At 44.3% G+C, this 7,214-nt stretch overlaps 1 pseudogene; it reads right to left on the reverse strand.

The window, feature by feature from the left end:
- Nucleotides 1–2,035: 2,035 nt before the first annotated feature.
- Nucleotides 2,036–7,130, reverse strand: LOC115516964 (annotated as a pseudogene).
- Nucleotides 7,131–7,214: the final 84 nt, after the last annotated feature.

Consider the following 7,214-nt stretch of genomic DNA (forward strand, 5'->3'; position numbering starts at 1 on the left):
CTCAACGTCACTCCTCATCACGGAAATACAAATCAAAACCACACTGAGATATCACCTCACGCCAGTCAGAGTGGCTAAAATGAACAAATCAGGAGACTATAGATGCTGGAGAGGATGTGGAGAAATGGGAACCCTCTTGCACTGTTGGTGGGAATGCAAATTGGTGCAGCCGCTCTGGAAAACAGTGTGGAGGTTCCTCAAAAAATTAAAAATAGACCTACCCTATGACCCAGCAATAGTACTGCTAGGAATTGACCCAAGGGATCCAGGAGTGCTGATGCATAGGGGCACTTGTACCCCCATGTTTATAGCAGCACTTTCAACAATAGCCAAAGTATGGAAAGAGCCTAAATGTCCATCAACTGATGAATGGATAAAGAAATTATAGGGGCACCTGGGTGGCTCAGTCGGTTAAGCGTCCGACTTCAGCCAGGTCACGATCTCGCGGTCCGTGAGTTCGAGCCCCGCGTCGGGCTCTGGGCTGATGGCTCAGAGCCTGGAGCCTGCTTCTGATTCTGTGTCTCCCTCTCTCTCTGCTCCTCCCCCATTCATGCTCTGTCTCTCTCTCTCTGTCTCAAAAATAAAAATAAATGTTAAAAAAATAATAAAAAAAAAAGAAATTATAGCTTATATACATAATAGAATACTATGTGGCAATGAGAAAGAATGAAATCTGGCCTTTTGTAGCAAAGTGGACGGAACTGGAGAGTGAAATAAGTCATACACAGAAAGACAGATACCATATGTTTTCACTCTTAATGTGGATGCTGAGAAACTTAACAGAAGACCATGGGGGAGGGGAAGGAAAAAAAAAGGTTAGAGTGGGAGGAGCAAAACCATAAGAGACTCTTAAAAACTGAGAACAAACTGAGGGTTGATGGGGGGTGGGAGGGAAGGGAGGGTGGGTGATGGGCATTGAGGAGGGCACCTGTTGGGATGAGCACTGGGTGTTGTATGGAAACCAATTTGACAATAAAGTTCATATTAAAAAAATGTTTGTTTGTTTACTTTTGAGAGGGAGAGAGAGCAAGCACCAGCAGGGGAGGGGTAGAGAGAGAGGGAGAGAGAATCCTAAGCAGGCTCCGTGCTGTCAGTGCAGAGCCCGATGTGGCTTAATCTCATGAACCGTGAGATCATGACCTGAGCCGAAACCAAGAAGTCGAACACTTAACAGACTGAGCCACCCAGGTGCCCTGGGAGAGAGAACCTCAAGCAGGCTCCATGCCCATAATGAAGCCCATGTCCAGCTCGATCCCATGACGCTGGGGTCATGAGTCTGAGCCAAAATCAAGAGTCTACACTTCACTGACTGAGCCACCTGGGCACCCCAGGAATCCTCGTATCTTACTAGTGAGAATGTAAAGGGTGAGGCTATTTTTGAGCAGTTTGGCCATTCCTTAAAAAGTTAAACATGAAGTTCCCATATAACCCAGAAATTCCACTCCTAGTTTTAAATCCAAGAGAATTAAAAACGTATGTTCATGCAGAAACTTGTACATGAATTATTCATAACAGCCAAAAAGTGAGAACAACCCAAATTTCCATCAACTGATGAACTGATGACCATAAGCTGTTATATCCATACACTGGAATAGTATTCAGCCATAGAAAGGGATGAAGTTCTGGTAGATGCAGTAATGTGGATGAACCTTGAAACCATTTTGTCAAGTGATAGGAGCCAGACAGAAAATAAGACATATTGTACGATTCTCTTTCTAGGAAGTGTTTAGAATAGGCAAATCCACAGGGACAAGAAATGAATTAGTGGTTGCCGAGGATGGGAAGAAGATGGAATAAGAAGGGACATCTAATGGGAATGGGGTATCTTTTGGGCTGACGAAACGTCCTGGAATTAGATATGGAGATGAATGTACGAGCGTGGACTGAAATGTACACTTTGTTATTTTTTCCCTTGAGCCATAAAGCTTTATTGCCAGGTCAGGGGAAAATCTAAAGGTGGGGTCCCCCACCACCCATGCCCCTGCTCAGGGGAACCCCTCTGCAGGACAGCAGGAAGCCCAGGAGGCTGCCAGACTCAGAGAGCCTTGGGAGTGGGCAGATTGTTGCAGTGGATGTCCTGGCCTTTTGGGCGGGGGTAGGTGGCAATCTCCCGCTCCAGCCACGACTTGATGCCCATGAACTGCTGGTGCTCCTGGTTCTACCGCTGGGTGTCCTCAGGCACATCGCTCAGCTGGGCTTCAATACCACCGACCAGTGCCTGGATCTGGGCCAGTGGAGCTCCAACGCGGGCCTCTGTTTCCACCAGGGTGCCTTCCAGGGGGTACTTTCCTGCTTAGTTGAGCCTGCCGTGCCACTGGTCAGTGACCTCTGTCTTGCTTCTCTACATATTGGCTTCTCGTGTCGCCCAGGATTCTGACTAGGTCGATCTCCAGAGCAGAATCCACCTCCACACTGACCTGGCCACCCACCTGGCCCCCCAGGGCACTGATTTCCTCTGCTGGTTCTCCTGCAGGTCGGCCAGCTCCTCCCTCAGGCCTTCGATCTGCATCTCCAGGTTGGTCCTGGCTGGGGTCAGCTCATCCAGCACCCCGCGCAGGCCATTATGTCGGCCTCCTAGCCCAGACCTTGTTGGAAAGTCATCTGCAGCCAGACAGGCATTGTCAATCTGCAGGACAATCTTGGAGTGCTTAATGGTGGCCACAAGAATCTTGTCCTGCAGCTCCTTGATGGTCTTGAAGTAGGGGCTGTAGTTGTGGGCAGGCCTGCAACCGGCTTCTGGTACCAGTCTCAGATCCCACCTCCAGATCTCCCTCGACCTCCTCTAGGGCGTGCACCTTCTCCAGGTAGAAGCCAGAAGCCCATTGAAGTTCCGTATGGTGAGTTTCTCATTGCCCGCCCGCAGCCTGTCGGACCCGGCCAGGCTGTCTGCCAAGCTGCTGCTGTAGCCCCTCCAGGAAGATAAGGATGCAAATTGGGCAGAGGACCTGGACACAGCGCGGCTGCCTGAGCCCCAGTAGGTGCTGGGCATGCAGAAGGCACCTCCAGTCCCAAAGCACAGGGAGTCACCGCCCCAGTTCCGGAGGGCCAATTGGAGGAAAACTGGAGAGCTGTAGGAAGTAATAGAGGAGGAGGATGCAGGCCACACCGGTTCGAGGAGCAGTGGTCAGAGGGAGGAGCCTGAAATGTATACTTCAAATAGGTGTATTTTATGGCATGTGAATTTTATCTCAATTTTTTTATTTTAATAATATATTTTATTTGATCCAGTATGTCTAAAATATCATTTCAACTTGTTTTTAATTTTTTGCTTATCTCTTTATTTTTAATTCATTTTCTATTTATTTAAATTCAAGTTAGTTAACATACAATGTAGTCTTGGCTTCGGGAGTAGAACCCAGTGATGCATCTCTTACCTATGACACCCAGGGCTCATCCTGAAAGGTGCCTTCCTTAATGCCCATCATCAGGGAAATACAAATCAAAACCACATTGAGCTACCACCTCCCAATGGTCAGGATGACTAAAATTAACAACTCAGGTTGGCAAGGCTGCAGAGAAAGGGGAACACTTTGGTACTGTTGGTGGGATTGCAAACTGGTGCAGCCACTCTGGAAAACAGTATGGAGGTTCCTCAACAAATTAAAAATAGAACCACCCTATGACCCAGCAATTGCATTACAAGGAATTTATCCAAACAAAAGTGCTGATTCGAAGGGGGCACATGCACCCCAATGTTTATAGCTGCACTATCAACAATAGCCAAAGTATGGAAGGAGCCCAAATGTCCATCAACTGATGAATGGACAAAGAAGCTGTGGTATATACATACAATAGAATACTACTCGGTGATGAAAAACAACAAAATCTTGCCATTTGCAACAACGTGGATGGAATAAGTCAGTCAGAGAAAGACAGATATCATACGATTTCACTCATATGTGGAATTTGAGAAACTCAACAGATGAACATGGGAGAAGGGAAGGAAAAAGAAGATAAAAGCAGAGAGGGAGGCAAACCATAAGAGACTCTTAAATATAGAGAACAAACTGAGGCTTGCTGGAGGTGAGGTAGGTGGGGGGATGGGTTACATGGGTGATGGGAATTTTATCTCAATTTTAAAGAGACACCGTCAAGAAGGAGAAAAGGCAAGTCCCAGAGCAGGAGAGGGTATTTGTAATACATGTAACCAGGGAGGTATAACCACAGATATGAGAGGACTTACGTCCAGAAAATGTAAAAAAGAAAAAAAGAAATCAATGAGCAAAACACACAAAACCCTACAGAAAAATGGGCAAAAGATGTGAACAAACATGTCACGAAAGAGTAGCCAATAAACCAAAAAGTATTCGACCTCACTAGCAATCACGACCTTGTAAAACCATAAGTCTAAAACAACCGCCAATCCAACACTTAAACCTTTACTCTCATACACCCATTCTAATGACTGCAATTGGAAATATGGAAAAACTCCTGGGGCGTTACTCTTTTCATCACCTCTAAGGGGAACCACAGCTCTGACTTCTAACCGCATAGCTTACTTTTATTTGTTTTTGAATTGCATATTTGTTTGAATATGGCTTCTTTGGCTCAACATTATATCTGTGAAACTAATCCATGCTGCTGCATGTAGCAACAGGTTGTTCATTTTGGTTGCTGTGTTGTATTACTTCATATGAATAGATTGCGATTTACTCACTTATTATTTCTGTTGCCGAGCATTTGGGTTGTTTCCAGTTCTTGGCTGTGACATACAAACACTGCTGTGTTGAATGAAAGAAGTCAGATATGTAAGAATGCATACTCTGTGGTTCTATTATACTGACTATACTAGTCTATGGTTTTAAAGGGGGGAGCGGGGGCTGGGGGTCGTGCCTGGGAGGGGAGATGAGGGAGGCTTCTGGATGCTGGCTATCTTCTGTTTCCTGATCTTGATACTGCAACTGGGTGTGTCCCCAGTGTGCTCATGTGAGTAGCGTGCAGTTAGGATTTGCGCTCTTTCATGTTTCATTTAAAACACCATTCACAAAAATAAACTCAAAATGGATAAAGGACCTGAATGCGAGACAGGAAACCATCAAAACCCTAGAAGAAAAAGCAGGAAAAAACCTCTCTGACCTCAGCTGCAGCAATTTCTTACTTGACACATCCCCAAAGGCAAGGGAATTAGAAGCAAAAATGAACTATTGGGACCTCATGAAGATAAAAAGCTTCTGCACTGCAAAGGAAACAATCACCAAAACTAAAAGGCAACCAATGGAATGGAAAAAGATACTTGCAAATGACATATCAGACAAAGGGCTAGTATCCAAAATCTACAAAGAACTCACCAAACTCCATACCTGAAAAACAAATAATCCAGTGAAGAAATGGGCAGAAAACATGAATAGACACTTGTCTAAAGAAGACATCCAGATGGCCAACAGGCACATGAAAAGATGCTCAACGTCACTCCTCATCACGGAAATACAAATCAAAACCACACTGAGATATCACCTCATGCCGGTCAGAATGGCTAAAATGAACAAATCAGAAGACTATAGATGCTGGAGAGGATGTGGAGAAATGGGAACCCTCTTGCACTGTTGGTGGGAATGCAAACTGGTGCAGCCGCTCTGGAAAACATTGTGGAGGTTCCTCAAAAAATTAAAAATAGACCTACCCTATGACCCAGCAATAGCACTGCTAGGAATTGACCCAAGGGATCCAGGAGTGCTGATGCATAGGGGCACTTGTACCCCCATGTTTATAGCAGCACTTTCAACAATAGCCAAAGTATGGAAAGAGCCTAAATGTCCATCAACTGATGAATGGATGAAGAAATTGTAGCTTATATACACAATGGAATACTACGTGGCAATGAGAAAGAATGAAATCTGGCCTTTTGTAGCAAAGTGGATGGAACTGGAGAGTGTTATGCTAAGTGAAATAAGTCATACAGAGAAAGACAGATGCCATATTATGTGGATCCTGAGAAACTTAACAGAAGACCATCGGGGAGGGGAAGAAAAAAAAAAAAGGTTAGAGGGGGAGGGGAAGAAAAAAAAAAGGTTAGAGAGGGAGGGAGAATAAACTGAGGGTTGATGGGGGGTGGGAGGGAGGGGAGGGTGGGTGATGGGCATTGAGGAGGGCACCTTTTGGGATGAGCACTGGGTGTCGCATGGAAACCAATTTGACAATAAATTTCATATTAAAAATTAAAAAAATAAAAAAAAAACATACTTCAAAAACTCAAAACACCTTTGGGACCGAACAGAGCAGTATATTTCTTTTGCTACCCACAAGCTACTAAAGCCACTTTATAAAGACAGGAGAGCTGGAGTTCCTCCAGACAGAGGCCAACCCCAGGGGTGTTTGTCTTGGGTATTTATAGGCTTGAGTTTTCCTGCTAGGCTACCATGCCTTTTGGTTTTAGTTCCTGGGTATCCTATGTTTCCTTGATTCACCAGCTATATACAGTACTCCCTTGGATCTTCACCATACCCTCAAATTTGTTGGCGGTGGCTTTTCCATCCTTGACTAGAAGTACTAGGAGTTGATAGTATGAATGACAGTAGAATTCATTCATTCTTGGATGACTTCCTTTACTGTAAGTAAATAAATTATTAGCTATGATGGACAATGGAGCGAGATGATAAGAAAAGCATTCATCAATTGCCCCCAATTCTTTCATGTGACATACAAAGATATTTGTTCCCTTTATAAATTACTAAGTAAATCAGAAAGAAAAGCCACATGCCACTATTATTTCAACAGGGCCTGAACAATGACATTGGTGGAACATATCAGAAAAGCTAATGGCTTTACACGTGGACTTTTCTCTGTCCACATCTCCACTTGGTTCTCTGATAACCAGGGTGTTAGTTACACATTATGTATTTTCATTTATTAGAATATTTTTTAAGCAGTGGGCTGGAAACCTGACACATGCACTGATTTTTATCACATTGTCCTATATGAGTCTTTCTAAACTCAGTGCCTTTTGGAAAAGGAGATAATTGCTTGCAAATTGATATTTAAAAATATGAATTAAATTGATATTTCATAACACAACCAAGTCTCACACATCTCTAGTGGGGGTGTACATAGTTTTTATGACCCTACAATATTTTAATTTCCCAAATGGGTTCCAGTTCCTTGAAGGCACCCTACATCTCTCCCTACCTGTTCATCTTCCCCAGTTCTGTCTATAATGATCCCTGACCACTTGTGGACTTACTCCCTTCCTCCCCACTCCCATCGGGGCACCAAGAAGA

This window comes from Lynx canadensis, chromosome B3 (genome assembly GCF_007474595.2).
Source record: "Lynx canadensis isolate LIC74 chromosome B3, mLynCan4.pri.v2, whole genome shotgun sequence".
In the NCBI taxonomy this organism is placed as follows: domain Eukaryota; kingdom Metazoa; phylum Chordata; class Mammalia; order Carnivora; family Felidae; genus Lynx; species Lynx canadensis.